At 50.8% G+C, this 17,014-nt stretch overlaps 1 long non-coding RNA gene across 1 annotated transcript in view; it reads right to left on the bottom strand.

The window, feature by feature from the left end:
- Positions 1-1,015: 1,015 nt before the first annotated feature.
- The window catches only part of LOC115637096, a 33,272-nt gene continuing 17,273 nt past the window's right edge, over positions 1,016-17,014 (bottom strand). Inside the window, exons 2-3 of the long non-coding RNA XR_003997153.1 lie at positions 2,502-2,612; positions 1,016-1,532 (exon numbers count right to left, since the gene is read on the bottom strand). This is a non-coding gene — a long non-coding RNA (uncharacterized LOC115637096). The remainder of the gene's footprint in view (positions 1,533-2,501; positions 2,613-17,014) is intronic.

The raw sequence follows: 17,014 nt of genomic DNA on the forward strand, positions 1-17,014 counted from the left end.
AAAAAAATCTCATGATTTTGGGGGGCCTGACTCATGATTTTTGAATGCTGAATTTTTTCTATACTGATTCCTACTGGGAGCCACATGGCGGAGATGGCACTGCCTGTATTTTCGCTGTAATTTTAAAATTCACTAATGCTTTGCCCTCCCTCTTTCCACTTGCAGAGTTCTGACCCCCGGAGATGCTGTTTCCAAGCAGAGGTGCTAGCCCTGAGCCGTGCCCGAGGTGGGTTAGGGCTAATAAGAGCTGTATATGGCTTTTATTACCTACTCGTGTTTTTTCTTTGCATTTGTTCTGGGAGGGTTGAGCTAGTCCAGCCAGACTTGTCTTCCGGTTCTTGTGCACTGCTTGTCCTGGCCTTTGTTCCTATTATTACCGGTAATTAGTGCATTAGTGTGTCAGGCCCAGTGGTGAGCTGGAGCCGGTTCGCACTGGTTCGCAAGAACCGGTTGTTAAATTTAGAAACTAGTGTAGAACTGGTTATTAAAGGGGCTGGCGGGTTGGCAAACTCCGGTCTACTGGCCACATCCAGCCCGCAGGACCGTCCTGTCCGGCCCACCTGAGCTGCCAGCAGAGAAGGCTCCCCCGGCCTCTCCCCCACTTCCCTTCCCCCCCTTGCAGAGCTCCAGTGTGCCACACCGCCGGCGCCAGCGCTCTGGGCAGCTCTGCAGCTCCTGCCGCCTTGAAAGGGGAAAGGGGATGTGGCTGCTAGCTCCAGCGGGTCGCGCGGCATCCATATACACAGCCCTGAGCAGCATGGTAAGGGGGCTGGGAAGAGGGGTTGGGTAAGGGGCAGGGAGCAGTTGGAAGGGCCGAAGGTTCTGGAGGGGCAGTCAGGGGACGGGGAACGGGGGGGTTGGGTAGGTGTGGGAGTTCCAGGGGTCTGACAAGGTGGTGGTGGATGTGGTCAGGGCAGTCAGGGGACAGGTAGCAGGGTGAGTTGGGTGGGGGGTGGAGTCCTGGGGGGCAGTTAGGGTGGGGGGTCTTGGGGTGGTGGTGGTCAGGGGACAAGGAGCGGGGGGGTTGATGGGTTGCGGGTTCTGAGGGGGGCAGTCGGAGGCAGTACGTGGGTTGGGGTCGGATGTGGGGGAGACAGGCACGTGGGACTTGTACTCACCGTGCGGTTCCCTACTGGGTCTTCAGCGGCGGGGAGTGGGTGGGGTGTCTTCACTTGCTCCAGGTGAAGGACTCACCACCAAAATGCCACCGAAAAACCCAGAGCGAGTGAAGACACACACACACACACACACACACACACACACACACACACGCGAAGTGCTGCTGAGGACCCAGAAGGGAACCAGTTATTAGGATTTTGGGAGCTCATCACTGGTCAGGCCTGTTGCTGGAAGACCCTCTGCAGACAGCTAGGCGACACTTCAGCTGCTATGGGGCCTGCTGGAACCCAGGATGGGTAGTTACGCCAAGCCACTCCTCTGCTGCTGTTAGGCCCGCTAGACACGTACACTGCCTGATGCGGGCTGGTGAGCAAGTGAGGACAGGAGAGGAGCTGGAGCATGGAAAGTGTCATCTGAAAAGGTGAATGTCACAATGAGTTAAAGCTGGTTAATAACCAAAACTGCTTAGCAGCCTTAGCGACCATGCTTGCTCTCGTTCTCTAGCGTGTGCCCATCACCCAGGCCTTTGGGCACACTGACACAACAGTCATATAACTAATGTAAAAGACCAGACTGTCTGTGATAGGCAGCAACACTGAATCATGATCTCCAGCCTACACTGAGGATTTGCCTTGATTGTAACCCTTGGTGTTCACCGTTGTCGCAGACAGCGCAAACTCCAGAGCTGGGATTTGCACCTGCACAATTTATCCCACGTCCGAGAAGGGCTAATCTGAGTTTAGAACATCTGCACAAGGGGGTTGTACCTGTGGAGCTTTGCCAGGGCCTGGCCACCCATGGCTGACATCCCTGGGCATCAGGCCTACAACAGTGTCAGCACTGGTGCCACTCGAAGCCCATGACTCACCACTGATGCACTGTCCTGGTGGGAGTGTTAAAGGAGCCAGGGCTCAGGGTTAGATGACGGCATTAACGCTGTTATTCTTTATATTACTGTAGCACCAAGGAGCCCCAATCATGGGCCAGGCTGCCACTGTACTGGGGGCTGTACAAGCACAGAACAAAAAGACCGTTCCTGCCCCCGAGCTGCCATGCTGAGGACCGCTTTCCCTGTAGCTAGCACTGGGGAGCTGCCGCAGTCGAGGATTCTGGGTTCCAGTTTCCCAGGGCAGGCCTGGCCTGCCTCACCAACATTATTTCTCTGCGTCAGGGGCTGGCAGCAGGGGCCTAGGGGCTAGCATAGGCAGGGCCTGGGCATTTTACCACCACAGGGTAGCTGTGTGTGAGACCGCGGTAGCAATGCCTGCACCGGACCTACCTAGTGCTTACTGGTTGCTGGCACTGGAGCAGTGCATAGTTGTGGCAGTTACTGAAATATGAGCAGTGGCTTTGCTAGGGCAGATGCTGCTTAGCAAACTCACCTTGTATCTCACTCAAGTTAAAGCCCAAGTCCACAGAGGAGCATCAGATCAACAAATTCAGCCTAGGGTGGATCGACAAGTGTCCTCTGCCAGGAACCTCCTGCTTCAGGGCTGTTTAAAAGCCAAGGACAAAGCATTTACTGTGTGTTCTGTTGCGATGTGCATGACTGGTGCATTTAGTCCCCTCATAAACCATGAATCAATCTGTGCTGGGTTTGGCTGGATTGGATACTCATTGTTATGGTATTTACCTGGGAGCTGGAGGCACAGTTTTATTACCCCAACAGGCTAGCGAGTGCCCAGAGCAATCTAGTACGTATGTGTGTCCTGTACAACGAGGAGCCTGCCAGCTTGTGCTCTGTTGAAGCCATGGCAAGACACTAGGCCGATTCCCTGTTGTTGGGCCACCTGTGTTATGCCATTTGCAGCTGCACAAAGTGGATGTAGAGCACTGCCATTCTGCCAGGGGTGTGATACAAGGTGCAGGGGCGCAGAACTGGGCCCACTGACTGCCGTGGGAGCAGGAATGGGGATAGCTGGAGAGGCTGACAGGACTGCATGAGATATTTGACACCACGTTCAAAAAGCCTCAGCATGATTTATTTTAATATTGAAAAATTTGGTCCAGTTTAAAAATAAAAACAAAAAAACCCCAAAGGCCCTGCTGTTTTGTTGCTTGGGGTCGTGTTTGAGAATAGCAACGAGACACTTTTCACCCAGTAAAAACCATGCTGTTTTAAGAGCTGATGGGAAAATGTTTTTGTTTGGTTCTTCCCCTGGGGGGAAATTGTGACAAATGGAGGAGGGGGGGAATCCCACTGAAAACCCCCAGACTCATTTGTGGGTTTTGTTTTGTTTTTTAAACTTTTGAGCCACAAACAGAATAACTGTCAAGTTTGGGATAAAGATTTTCAGCTTTGAGGTATTTTTTTTTAAATGAAAATGTCAAAGGAAAGGAGACGTCTGTGGGAGACCTTTTATTCAATTGAAATCTCAAGTTTCTATTTTTTTTTTAAAAAGGACAATTTTTTTATCAGCTTTACAAGCCCTGTGTACAGTGGGGTTTTGCCCCAGTTCCAGGTACGATTGTAACCACACAGATACGAGCCCTGAGTGCAGACAAAGGGCTGCTCCACCCTGAACACTTTTTGCTGGCATAGCTGTTAGCCAGGGTGTGAATTATTTTACCAACAGAGCTGCACTGGCAAAATCCCTAGTGTAGACACAGTTATGTGAGCACAGACTCCTTCTGCCAGTATAGCTCATTTCATCTGGGGAACCCTTTTCCCAGAATAAGCTGCGTCTAATTAGCTGTACCAGCAAACCTGTCTGATATAGACAAGGCTAAAGGAAACCACCGATAGTCACCATTTGCATCAATGCCCTGATTCTCCACACCCTGCATCCAGTGTAGTCATTGAGACCAGTGCAAAGTGAGTAGCAGTGGCACCACTTTCTACTCAGTTTACACTCAGCACAGGTGTCAACGTGGATACAGTTGGGTGACTCTGCAAGACTGGGGCAGTTTTTGCCATTCACACATTGCAATGTGAAAAGGGCCTTTTAACAAAAATCCCTCCAAGTGAAAGTGTGGTGGACTGCAAAATTACAAATCTGTGGAAGTTAGTGGCACAAACATTGCCTGTGTTCTGATAGTCTAGAACTTACTGTAACCAGGGACCTGCCCGAAGCCCCAAAGGGGGACTTGGGCACCTAACTCTGGAGTTTAGGCTCTTATGTCACATCATGGATAGCACCCTAATGATTAGCATTCCCTAGTGCCACACAGATCCAAGGGATAGCGCAGGCCATTACATTTCACCCAGCTACCCTGGTGTTGAGCCCAATAGCTTGTGTTCAGCTAAAGCACATTCCAGAAAGCCAGTCTGCAGTGAAAGCCATCAAGAGATGGAGAATCCATTGCTTCCCTGGGGAATTTGTTCCAGGGGTTAATCCCTAGGGGTCTGCTTAAATCACAGAGAAATACACATTTTTCTAGGGGTTGCGAATGGCATAAATAGCACATTTTGCTGTTCACATCAATGACATTTGCTATTTATGCTGTGACCAACCCATGAAAAATGTGTGATTTCTCCACAGTGTTTCTCAAACTGGGTGCCCTGACCCAAAAGGGGGTCGCAAGCCTATTGCGGGAGGGTCACAGTATTGCCGCCCTTATCTCTGTGCTGCTGCTGGCGACAGTGCTTCCTGAAGCTGGGCAGCAGGAGAGCGGCAGCTGCTGGCTGGGTGCCCAGCTCTGAAGACAGAGCCATGGCCATCAGCAGTAAAGAAGTAGGGATGGCAACAGCATACCATGCCACCATTACTTCTCCACTCTGCCTTCAGAGCTAGGGGATGGAGGCTAGATTTCACAGGGAGGCCAGATTTCATGGGCTGTGACACGATTTTCATGGCTGCAAATTTTGTAGACCCCTCTTAATCACCTTCAGTGGTAGACATTAATTCCTAATTTCTAATTTGAATTTGTCTAGCTTCAGCTTTCAGCCGTTCGTTCTTTTTTTGCTTCCCTCCCCTTGGTTAAAGACCTCTTTAGTACTCAGTAATTTTTCCCAGTGAAAGTCCGTCCTTATACCCTTTTTGATAAGCTAAGCGGGGACTTAAAAAGCTCGATCTCATTGTCAGATATTTTCTCCAGCCCCCATTTTTCTAGCTCTTTTCTGCACCCAGCTCAACTTTTCAACACTCCTTTAAAAATGCAGCCCCCCGAACTATCCATACTGTTCCACTACCGGTCTCACAAGTGCCCCTGCACAACGGCCTTCCTCTAGCATGTGATGACTGTTCCGGTGGACCGGGCAGAGGAAATCAATTTGTGATTCAACAGCCATGAAGGCGGTTCAGCAATGTGCTGTGTGCACGGAAGATGTGCTGATCACCCACTGCAGCTAAGGAGATCCCCAGGCGTAACGATTCTTCGTGCTGCTGGAATCTGGCTTCCACAGCTAGAGAGTGGGACTGCCCCTGTGCAACGGCTTTCTCACACAATAATTTCCCACACAGGTTTTCTCGCAACTCTCATCCCATTAACATCTATTGTCATCATTGTCAGCAATGGACTACCAATAATAACAATATCTTCTAGATGCTTACAAATTTTGTTTGATTATTTGCTTTATTATCTTTTTGGGCACCAAAGGTAAGTGACTGCTCTATAATTCCCTGAGCATCACTGTGCCTAATCTTTCGGTGCCTAGAAAAATCACAGGACCATCTCGTGAGCCACAAAGCCAAGTTCGGCGTGTGGGCTCTCTGTACCGTGAAGGGGGAGAGACAGGCACCTTAGAATGTGATCCCCAAAGCCAGCAAGCTAGGCAGGGGCTGCCTACACCAGCCAAGGAGAGATGCTGATTGGCCGGGGAGGAGGGATGTTGCTAAGCCCTGCCCCCTCAGAGATAGACACCTAGCTCTGCTTGGAAACCCGCTACCTGGAGTCCGGACGTTTAGGCACCGAAGGCATTTCTTGTGCCTACCTTGCCCCACCCAAAATGACTGGAGGAGGAGCGACAGCACCTGGTAACTTGCATCACAGTGCTTAGAGCATACTCCTAGGATGTGGGAGACCCAGGCTGCATTCCCCTCCTTCTGCCTGACAGGGGGGAAGGGATTTGAACAGGGGTTTCCCACCTCTCAGGAAGGCACAGTAACCATCAGGCTACAGAGCCTCTGCTGTGGGGCTTGCTCAGTCCCTCCTGGTGAAGCTGTTCCTTTCTGGATAGATCATGACAGGCTGGCTGGAGCAGCGGACCAGGACCAGGGCCTCCCATCTCCCAGGGGTGCCCTAGTGACAGGCTGCAAGTTGCTCTCACCCTCCTCCCAGTCCTCTGCTGGCCTAATGACTGTTTAAATACTCGTCCCCTTCTCCTCCTCCAGCTGGATTCTGGGTGGGAGCCAAACTGGTAGGCATGGTCAGAGGACCTAGGCGGCCAGACACCTATCTCACCCTCATTTGCAAATCGTTCTGAGGAACAGCTGGGAGATTAGGTCCAGACACCCAGAGGAGGCAGCAGCGCACATGCCCCAGGGTCTAAAACTGAGGCATCAAGGGAATTTTTACAGTGGACAGTTAGGTGCCGAGTGAATTTCGGCACCTCCAGGGTTAGGCAACAGCCAAGCAGGAGTGGTTCATGCAGGGCTGGCACTACCATTTAGGCAGCCTAGGCAATCGCCGAGGGCGCCAGAATAATTGGTGGGCGCCGTTTTGCCAGAGGGGGTGGCAGGCAGCTCCATTGGAGCTGCCGCAGTGGTGCCTGCGGAGGGTCTGCTGGTCCCGTGGCTCCGGTAGAGCTGCTGCAGTCGTGCCTGTGGACGGTTGGCTGCTCGCACGGCTCCAGTGAACCTCCTGCAGGCATGACTGTGGTAGCTCCACCGGAGCCGAGGACCAGCGGACCCTCCGCAGGCACCACTGCGGCAGCTCCACCGGAGCCACGGAGCACCGGACCCTCCACAGGCACCACTGCGGCAGCTCCACCAGAGCCGCGGAGCACTGGACCCTCTGCAGGCACCACTGCGGCAGCTCCACCGGAGCCACGGACCAGCAGACCCTCCGCAGGCACCACTGTGGCAGCTCCACCAGAGCCGCGGAGCACTGGACCCTCTGCAGGCACCACTGCGGCAGCTCCACCGGAGCCGCGGGACCAGCGCGCGGGGCAGCAAAATTGCCGTGCGCCTAGGGCGCTCAAACCCCTAGTGCCAGTCCTGGGTTCGTGTGTGTCTTCACTGCAGATGCAAAGTGTGTTCTTAGCTCAGGTCAGCTAAGCTGGGTTCAAACAGCAGTGCAGACACATTCACTTGGCTTTGCACTTGGGTTAGTGGCTTAAGTTAAAATCTGAGGGTGAACTTGAACTGCTAAACCAAGTGTAAAGCCGAGTTGCCGTGTTTTCACTGTATCTGAACCCAAGCTGGCTGACCCGAATTCAGAACCCACGTTTTCCATAGGGAGGGCATAGCTGGTGGTGATTAATCTTAGTGTGGGAAACAAGGCTGAAGTGTGATTCTCTCTCTCTTATCTGAGAGATTTGCAATATATACCCCATGACCAGGAGTTTGAAATGGAATAAGCAAAATAGCAGAGGTGGAAGTGCATATGGAATAAATTTTCCTGCCAGTTATTTATGGTGGGTTCTGATCAAATTAGCCACTTACGCTCGCCAAAAGCCTTCAGCGTAAGGGGCAGCAGTTGTTTTGGTGTGTACCATGAAATGAATTGGTTCCTGATAAGATAAAACAGAAAATCAAATTAACGAGTGAACAAGTTATACGGTAACCCTCCGCCATTGCTCTCTACCACAGATGCATTTCAGGTTATGCTGTGATTAGCCCATCCTGAAAAAAAGGGTTTTTTTGGCTTCAGTTTAGAAAGGGAACAAAATTAAAACCAACAAGTTTGCACCAGTGGGCGGGGGGCTCAGATCATTTACAGCCACCAATTTATTAAGCCACACAGCCCTTGTGAAACAGACAGATTACACAGATGGGTCACTGGATGACCTGGTTTGTTCATTCTCTCAGAAGCACCTGGCATTGGCCACTGGGCTAGATGGACCATTGGTCTGACCCAGTATGGCTGTTCTCATGAAGAAACTGAGGCACGGAGGTGAATTTTAGTTCAAGGTCACATAGGAAGTCAGAGGCACAGGCAGGAAAAGAACCCAGGCTGTGTGTCCCTATCACTTGGCAATACACCCAGTCACAAGCCTACCGACTCTGCTGTAGCACTGGGCCAGATCATGATCTTATTACATGGGGTTATATCAGATTTACAGAAACTGAAATCACTGAGTTACTTCAGCAGGTTGACACCAGAGTAATGAGATCAGAATCTGGCCCAGCACATTTGTAAAGGCAGAGAGAAAACAGTCACTGTTCTACTCAATTTTGCAATTTCAGGTGGCTGCGTTTCATCCTGATGATGTTTAATGTAATCATTTTACAGTTCCTCTTTCTCTCTCATTGGCCAAAGGTCTGCAGCCCCAAACATTGTTTTATGTGTCATTATACTGCTTACTATAGAAAAAAATGAACTCTAAACCCCTCTTACATGGTTTAAAAACAAGACTCTACTTCCATTACTCATCTGCTTTTTATAGGTGCTGTTAGTGCCAAGAGATTCTGGAGTGATGACGTTTCATGGCCACCACCTTCTTTTCAGCCAAGAACGAGACATATCACTGCTGCTGTTAAAGGCCTGGCAGGGACAGTGCTTGCCAGGCAGTGCCCCTTGCTCTGGACAATATCTTAGCAGGCTGTGACTCAGGTGAGGTTTCACCCAGCTAACCGTGCCACTTCATGCTGGGACTGGAGAGAGGCTAAACTGAAAGCAGGCAAATCAAGTGGCAAGGCACTTTCCTTGTGAAATCAGCTGGCCTGGGACTAAGGATATGTCTGCACTTGGAGCTCGCACTGCGAGCCCCAGCTCGAGGAAACATCCACACCGGCTCTGAGCGAGCTCGCGCACCAACCCCAGGGGGTAGCCACAGCAGGGCGAGCAGCAGGAGGGGTGTCTTTAGCCTCTGGCTCGGGGTGGCTAGCACCTACCACTCACGCTGCCATGGCTACCTTCCACTTGTAGAGTGAGCGAGATGAGAGTGGCACCTCCAGCTCCAGGGCTGATGTACTCTCAGGCTGGGCCGTCTCTTCCAGGGCTGGTGCAAGGATGTTTCGCACCCTAGGCAAAACTCCCACCTTGCGCCCTCCCCTGTTCCCAAGTCCCCACCCTGAAGCGCCACCCCCTGCAGCAGCTCCCCACCCTCTGCCCTGAGGCACCCCCCCACCCCAGCTCACCCTGCTACGAGCACGAGCATCCCGAACACGCCGTCGCTGCTTCACTTCTCCCGCCTCCCAGGCTTGTGGCGCCAATCAGCTTAGGTGCCGCAAGCCTGGGAGGCGGGAGAAGTGAAGTAGCCGGGGGTGGGGGCTAGCTGGATCCCCCAGCCCTGCTCTAATCCCAGGTTGATCAGAATCCACCATACATAATTGCCAGTGCAGGTCCCCAGTGCTACCAAAGGTGGGAGCACTCAGCTAGAATGGGCCATGACATGTTTACCACTGTCCCATCCAGACCTAGACACCAAGGGCCAGCCTACATGGGGGGTTCCACCTGCTAACACCGGACCGTAACCCTGCCCTTACCTCCGGTCCTTTGCCAGCCTGTCAGTGGATGATACGGCTCTTTACGCATGGGCTCTGGGCACAGCAGGGTAATAAGCAATAGGGCTGCTTTTTAGTCAGATAGTGTCCCCCCATTGCTGCAGGAGTGGAAGGGAAATATCACCTATATGGATGGCCCCAGAAGCTGCATTGCCTTGCAGTGTGTGTGCGAAAAGAGAGCACAACCTTTGCCTGCAATTCTTTTATCTCATCTGTAGATCAGCTTGCAATGCACTGCAAAGCAAATATATCTTTGCAGGAACTGGTTTTCAGTAAGTTAACAGCACTGATTAAAAATGCCATGTGCAATTCCTGTGCCTAATTTTGGCAATTTACCTCATAAAATGTAATTGTAGCTGGAATCTCAGTACATTGCTCCAGCTATGGCGCAAGGTGCCCTTTTCTGTCTCTGTTCTGCTGCTGCAGGACACCTGCTTGCCAAGCAACCTGTCTGTGGTGCCCTCCGCTTGTGTCTGGAGGGGCGGGCACAGTCCAGGCTGTTTGCAAAAGGGGTGTGGACGTGACACAGGTGGCCTATGGTTGTTGGGTTTTGAGGAAAATCAAATCCTTATAGTTTTCTGTCGCCAGTGCACACAGCATGACGAGCGCAGGTGGGGGGGTTATAAGCCAAGCAGGTGGAGAAGGGTTCCTGGCTCCACTGGCACGGCAGCAGGCAGCCAGCACCTGGAAAAAAGTTGTTAGACTCCTGCTATGCAGCTGTATTGCTGTACAGCACGTCATGCTGACAGGCAGAGCTCCACGGCATTTGACTGTCTGCAATGGGTTCTTGTGTAATCGCCGAGTGCCAAGTCGTACAGGCTGGGTCTGGGGCCCTTGACGTGAGGTGCAGGGAACTTTGTGGAAAACCATCCAGCACATCATTTTTAGGTGTAGTGATGGCACTGCCTTTGAAGTGTGGTCCAGGTGTTCAGGGTAAGGGCAGGAGGCAGTGGAAGCATTACCAGAGGCCCTCAGGTACCTCCGCTGGAGCTCTTTTGATTTTCCTCAGCCCTGGGACCATGGCCATCATCTCCATTTGCTCTCACAGTGTCTTGTAGATGTCAGTATTTCAGTGACTCTTTGGTAGGTGGGACTGGACAGGCAGAAATCCAAAGAGGGCATTCGAGTCCAGGAGCTCCGGCGGGCTGCATGCAGTCGTGGGGTGAGGATGGCTGCTATAATGGGTATATGACTCCGGCTGTCTGTAAACCATTCCCCAGTATTGAAAAGGGGCACACATGGCTGCATGTCAGCCTTTAAACAGTGAGCTGACATCCAGTCAAGATGACCCCAAAGCTGTGGAGGGCGCTCAGCTGGACAGACAGGCCAACCCAGGTGGGATAGCAGGGGAAGGATTAAGAACATAAGAACAGTCATACAGGTCAGACCAAAGGTCTGTCCAGCCCAGTATCCTGTCTTCTGACAGTAGCCAATTCCAGGTGCCCCAGAGGCCCCTGTACCCCCATTTCCAGCTTCTGGCAAACAGAGGCTCGGGACACCATCCCTGCCAGCCTGGCAAATAGCCATTGATGGACCTGTCCTCCATGAACTTATCTAGTTCTTCTTTGAACCCTGTTTTAGTCTTGGCACAAGTGGAGTAGATAGGAGTGCCACCACACAAACTTCACAGTGAACAAACCCCTGTGCAGGGGAGTTTCTTCTCTCTTGATCCTAAAGGGGATTCATTACTGAGACCTAAAATGCCAAATAATTCAGTGTAAAACGTGTGTGTGGCTGCAAGGCACGTTATCCAATCTGGAACGTCCTGTAGACATTTAGCCAGCCACATCTTAGTACTTGTAGCATTTCCTCAGAAGTCAGCCATTCGGCTCAGCAGCCAGTGAGGCCAGGAACCCAGCAGGGAGTCGTTCAGCCAGCCAGCCCTCCCAGAGTGACCTGGCTTTTGGATGGAGACAGTAGCTCTGGGCTCAGATCTTGAGCTCTTCCCACATCCCTACTCAAACCTGGCTTTTCATGTGGCTTCCAGACATTTTTGCCCAAGCTCGACGTCCTGCCCACCACAAGGGTCCACGTCCTAAGCTGCTGGGTGCTGGGCAGGAGTGGAAGGGAAAGCTGGCAAGCTGGGATCTGCAGCTGACCATTGGGGGAGACAGTGGCAAACAGCTGGGAGGTGCAGAGAGACCCTCTGCTTTTCCTGCTGCCACTCCCCGAGGAGCTAAAGCAGAGCCCCCTCCCTGCTGCTCCCAGCTGTTTGCTGCTGCCTCTCCACACAGCTAACACCTGGGAGCGCAGGGAGGGACCACTGAGGATAAGAAGGGGTGTGTGTCTGGGTGGGGGTGTGTCAAGTATAATTCCCAAATCTGGATCTTAGCGTCCAGGATATGGGTACTAGCATAAAGTCCTCTGAGCTTAATTACCAGCTTAGATTCTGTAGCGCTGCCACCAATCAGGAATTTTTAGGACCTGATACCCTCTGGTCCCCCCAAAAACCTTCCCAGGGGACCCCAAAACCCAGATTCCTTGAGTCTCACAACAAAGAGAAATAAACCATTCCCTTCCCCCTCCCTTCTTCCTCCCAGCTCCTTCCCGCCCTGGGAACACTAGGAGATCGCCTGATTCAACTTCTCGAATCACCACACCAAGAGGAGTGTTACCTTCCCCCTCACCCAGAGGCAATACAAGGTGCGTGAATATAACACAAAGAGAAAATTTATCCTTCTCTTCTCCCCATCAATTTCCCGGTGAGTACAGACACAATTCCCTTGAAACTTAACTTGGAGAAAAAAAATCAAACAGGTCTTAAAAAGCAAAACTTTTAATAAAAAAGAAAGAAAAAATTAAAAGGTTTATCTCTGCACTTTAGATGGTAAACAGTTACAGTGTCTTTCTAACAATAGAAAGAAACTTTCTCCAGCAGAAACACAATTTAAGCTACTTCCAGCAAGTACACATATGTAAATGAAAAAAAAAACCAAATTAAAAGACTATGACCACCTTTTCTTACTTACAATTCTGAATAGATAAGAGACTGTAGCAGGGAGATTGGCAGAAACCTGGTTGCACCTCTAGTCCCGTCCAGGACCCAGAGAGAACAAAGCCAAACCCAAAACCCACAAACAAAGGCTTCCCTCCACGAGATTTGAAAGTATGTTGTTTCCTGATTGGTCCTCTGGTCAGGTGTTTGCAGGTCACTGTTTATTAACCCTTTATAGGTGAAAGAGACATTAACCCTTAGCTATCTGTTTATGACACGCCCCCCAAATCGCAGACAGTGGAGAACCTCACTGGCGATGATTTCTTCCTATAACTTTAGAATAAACAGGTTAATACAACACATGCACCTTTACATATACTACTAAGTATGTAAACTACAAGACTTTTTACATTTTAAGGACAAATTTCAACCAGTGGATTCTGGGAAAGTGCATCAGCTACTTTGTTAGAAGCTCCTGAAATGTGTTGAATTTCAAAATCAAAATCTTGGAGATCTAAACTCCATCGAAGCAGTTTGTTGTTGTTTCCCTTGGCAGTATGAAGCCACTTTAGCGCAGCATGGTCAGTTTGTAGCTGGAACCGCCGTCCCCAAACGTATGGGCGTAGCTTTTCCAGGGTGTACACAATGGCGTAACATTCCTTTTCACTGACTGACCAGTGACTTTCCCTCTTAGACAGTTTCTTGCTGAGAAACACGACAGGATGGAAGTTGTGATCCGTTGCTTCCTGCCTGAGAACTGCTCCTATACCATGCTCAGATGCATCCGTGGTTACTAGGAATGGCTTGTCAAAGTCAGGGTCCTGAGCACAGGGTCAGACATGAGTGTCGCCTTAAGCTGGGTAAAGGCCTTCTGATGCTCATTAGTCCACTTGACTGCATTTGGCTGGGTCTTTTTGGTTAGGTCGGTCAGTGGGGCAGTGATTTGGCTGTAGTGTGGTACAAATCGCCTGTAATACCCGGCCAAGCCTAAGAAGGATTGGACCTGTTTCTTTGACTTTGGGACAGGCCACTTTTGGATAGCATCCAGCTTGGCCTGTAGGGGGTTTATGGTTCCTCAACCCACCTGGTGTCCCAGGTAAGTAACTCTGTTTTGGCCTATTTGACACTTTTTGGCCTTAACAGTTAGTCCGGCCTGCCTGATTCAAGCTATTGGGGCACCCAAACCTTTAAATTGTGCCCCCCACATACTTTAGTAGGCACCAGTTGTCTCTGGCAGAAGCCCCTAGCCCCACCACCCCACTGCAGGGCAGAAGCCCCAAGTTACCCCCCCCGCCCCTGCCCAGTCTGGTAGGCAGAGAATGGGGGGGTGTTTGGGGGGCTCCGGGAGCCACAGTTTCACTGTAAAAAGCAACAAAGAGTCCTGTGGCACCTTACAGACTGACAGACGTATTGGAGCGTGAGCTTTCATGGGTGAATCCCCACTTCGTCAGACACAAGACGTCAAAGGGCTGCAGTTTGGCCACCCCATTATAGACTGTAAGGCCAGAAGGGACCATCGTGATCATCTAGTCTGACCCCCTGCATGTTGCAGGCCACAGAACTCCACTCACCCACTCCTGTAACAGACCCCTAACCTCCGGCTGAGTTACTGACATCCTCAAGTCATGGTTTAAAGATGTCAAAACAGCAAAGAATCCTGTGGCACCTTATAGACTAACAGACGTTTTGGAGCATGAGCTTTCGTGGGTGAATACCCACTTCCTCAGATGCATGTAATGGAAATTTCCAGGGGCAGGTATATATATGCTAGCAAGCAAGCTAGAGATAACGAGGTCAGTTCAATCAGGGAGGATGAGGCCCTGTTCTAGCAGTTGAGGTGTGAAAACCAAAAGAGGAGAAACTGGTTCTGTAATTGGCAAGCCATTCACAGTCTTTGTTCAATCCTGAGCTGATGGTGTCAAATTTGCAGATGTCAAGTTACAGAGAATCCACCATGAGGATTTAGTTGGGGATTGGTCCTGCTTTTTGGTCCCTTCCAACCCTGAGATTCTAGGATTCTATTCACCATTTACATTTGTTGGAGAAAAACTCAGATTTTCTCTGACACACAAGTTTAAACCTGCAAGTGACCTGTGCCCCATCCTGTAGAGAAAGCGAACCCCCCCCCACCCCCAGGATCTCTGCCAACCTGACCTAGAGGGAAATTCCTTCCTGACCCTAAATATGGTGATCAATTAGACCCTAAGCATGTGGGCAAGACACCTGGGAAAGAATTTTCTGTAGTAATTAAGAGCCTGCCCCACCTAGTGTCCTCACTGGATTTTTGCTACTGGCCACGTGCCATCATAGGTATAATGAGAATGTTTTCTTTTGGAGAGCCTAGTCACAAATTATGGCATTCTGGGGAGGGAGAGGCAAAGTGTGGCTCAGGATGGAGGGAAGGGCTCTCAGGAACTCAAGGTGAAGTGAAGGAGACAGAGAGGAAAAGGGGCAAGAGGCACAGATGTGGGGCATTAGCCACAAGTACGCAAATTGTATGCAAATATCAAACATTTAATGTATGCAGATTAGTTCTCCAGTATTTTCACGGGGCAGTGCAGGCAGGTCTGGTGCCAGCATTCCCAGCCATCAGCAAAGGAGCCAGGAAAGGAAGATGCCAGTCCATGCTGGAACCCGGCAATCCTGCTACTGGCACTGGAGCCAATGAAGCTTGGGATTGAGCCATCCATTCAGGAATTGCAGCTGGCCAGCCCCAGAGCCAGTGAGCCTCTCAGCCAGCCCACAGTCAACGTTTCAAGAGGCAGGGTGAAGCCTTTGTATGTTCACTCTGAGATGAGAGGTCAGAGCTGTTGTGTGGAAAGAAGAGGAGCTTGAAGTGTAAAGCCCACCACAGTCAAGGCATGCTTGAGGGTGAAGACAGCTATGAGCTCTGAACAGGGGCACGGTGATGAGGAACAGCCCAGTGATAACGGGTCCGCCCGTGTGGAACTGGATGTGAAGGTTAGACACAGCAAAGGATCTGTGACTTGAGTGAGCAGCTGAACTGACAAGGCATTGTTCCAGACCCGAAGCTTGCATGTCCTTTAAAGCCAAGGGCAGCTGCTTATGTTCAGCACCTCTGAAAATTAGGCCCTAAACCCCCAGATCCGTGGCCACTTTGGAAAATGTAGCTACATGTGACCCAGCAAAAGCTGCATGGAGAGTCAGTGTCCGAGCTGCTGTCAGGATATCCAGCCCTCTTCTGGAGGCTGCCAAGGCCAAACCGGACAGGCTCCAAGCGGACAGTTTGTCATCAGCGGTAGGTGTGATCAGAACATGCCTCTGAGTGAGAGCTCAGAACAGAACAGAGTGTGAAACCAGAGTCCCATCACAAACGCTGAGCTCATGCAGTCACTATGCAAACAACTGCCTCCCTCCATTTCACGCTGTGAAGCCAGCCCGGGGGAATGACTCTGCGTGTCGATGGTGGAGCCCCCAGCCATGTAAATACCCAACAGAAGCCATTTTTAGACATGATTTAAGTGCTCTGTGATACTTCTCAAACAGAACATGAGGCCTTCATGTTACTGCCTGAGCACTCCATCCAGAGGGGTTTGGAAGAGCAGTGCGGGGCTGCCTTGCTGCTCTTCTTGGTAGCCTGCAACTCATCTGTCAGATTCTGCCCCTTCTGTGGGAGATCACAAAGCCAAGGAGGTGAAAGGGGCCCTCCTGATGTTGCACTGCTAGGACTCCCTAGGGAAGTCCAAGTCCCCATATTTCCTGTATCAAACACTGTCCCTTTTTAATACACCCTTAGTATGTAGTGAATAAACCTCCATCCCCAGAGTGCTCCAAGGAGGGTCCCATTTAATGGAAGCAGCTCCTGACGCCTTGAGCCAGGATCCTGCCTCCCTTGTCTGAGTGATTCCCAGCATCTAATTATCTCCAGCATGGTCCCTAGGATAGCTTCACAGTCACCCATGTGCAGCTTTCTATATGTGCTGCATGCTCTTAGCCATGAGACTGATGCACTTATCGGGGCCCTCAAAGCTGTGAGCCACCCCGAGATGCTGCCTGGCTCCTGGCAGGTGTTCACACACATTGCCCTGAGTAGGGCGGGGGTTTTCCCAGGAAATTTCAAAATTTCAAACTTTTATTTCCAAATTTCCTTTGAAAAATTGTCTGCAACTATCTGAGGCTTCCCCTCCCTTTCCGAGATGGAGGGGAAAGGGTTTGAAAAATCCAAATGATGCCCATTCCTATGCATGTTGACACAACAAGGAGTAATGGTCTCAAGTTGCAGTGGGGGAGGTCTAGGTTGGATATTAGGAAACACTATTTCACTAGGAGGGTGGTGAAGCACTGGAATGGGTTCTAGTGGTGGAATCTCCTTCTGTCATGGTATAATTCCCCACTCTGAACCTTAGCGTCCAAAAGATGGGGTTCCAGCATGAATTCCTCTAAGCTCAAT

The sequence above is a fragment of the Gopherus evgoodei genome, chromosome 18 (assembly GCF_007399415.2).
Source record: "Gopherus evgoodei ecotype Sinaloan lineage chromosome 18, rGopEvg1_v1.p, whole genome shotgun sequence".
NCBI lineage: Eukaryota > Metazoa > Chordata > Testudines > Testudinidae > Gopherus > Gopherus evgoodei.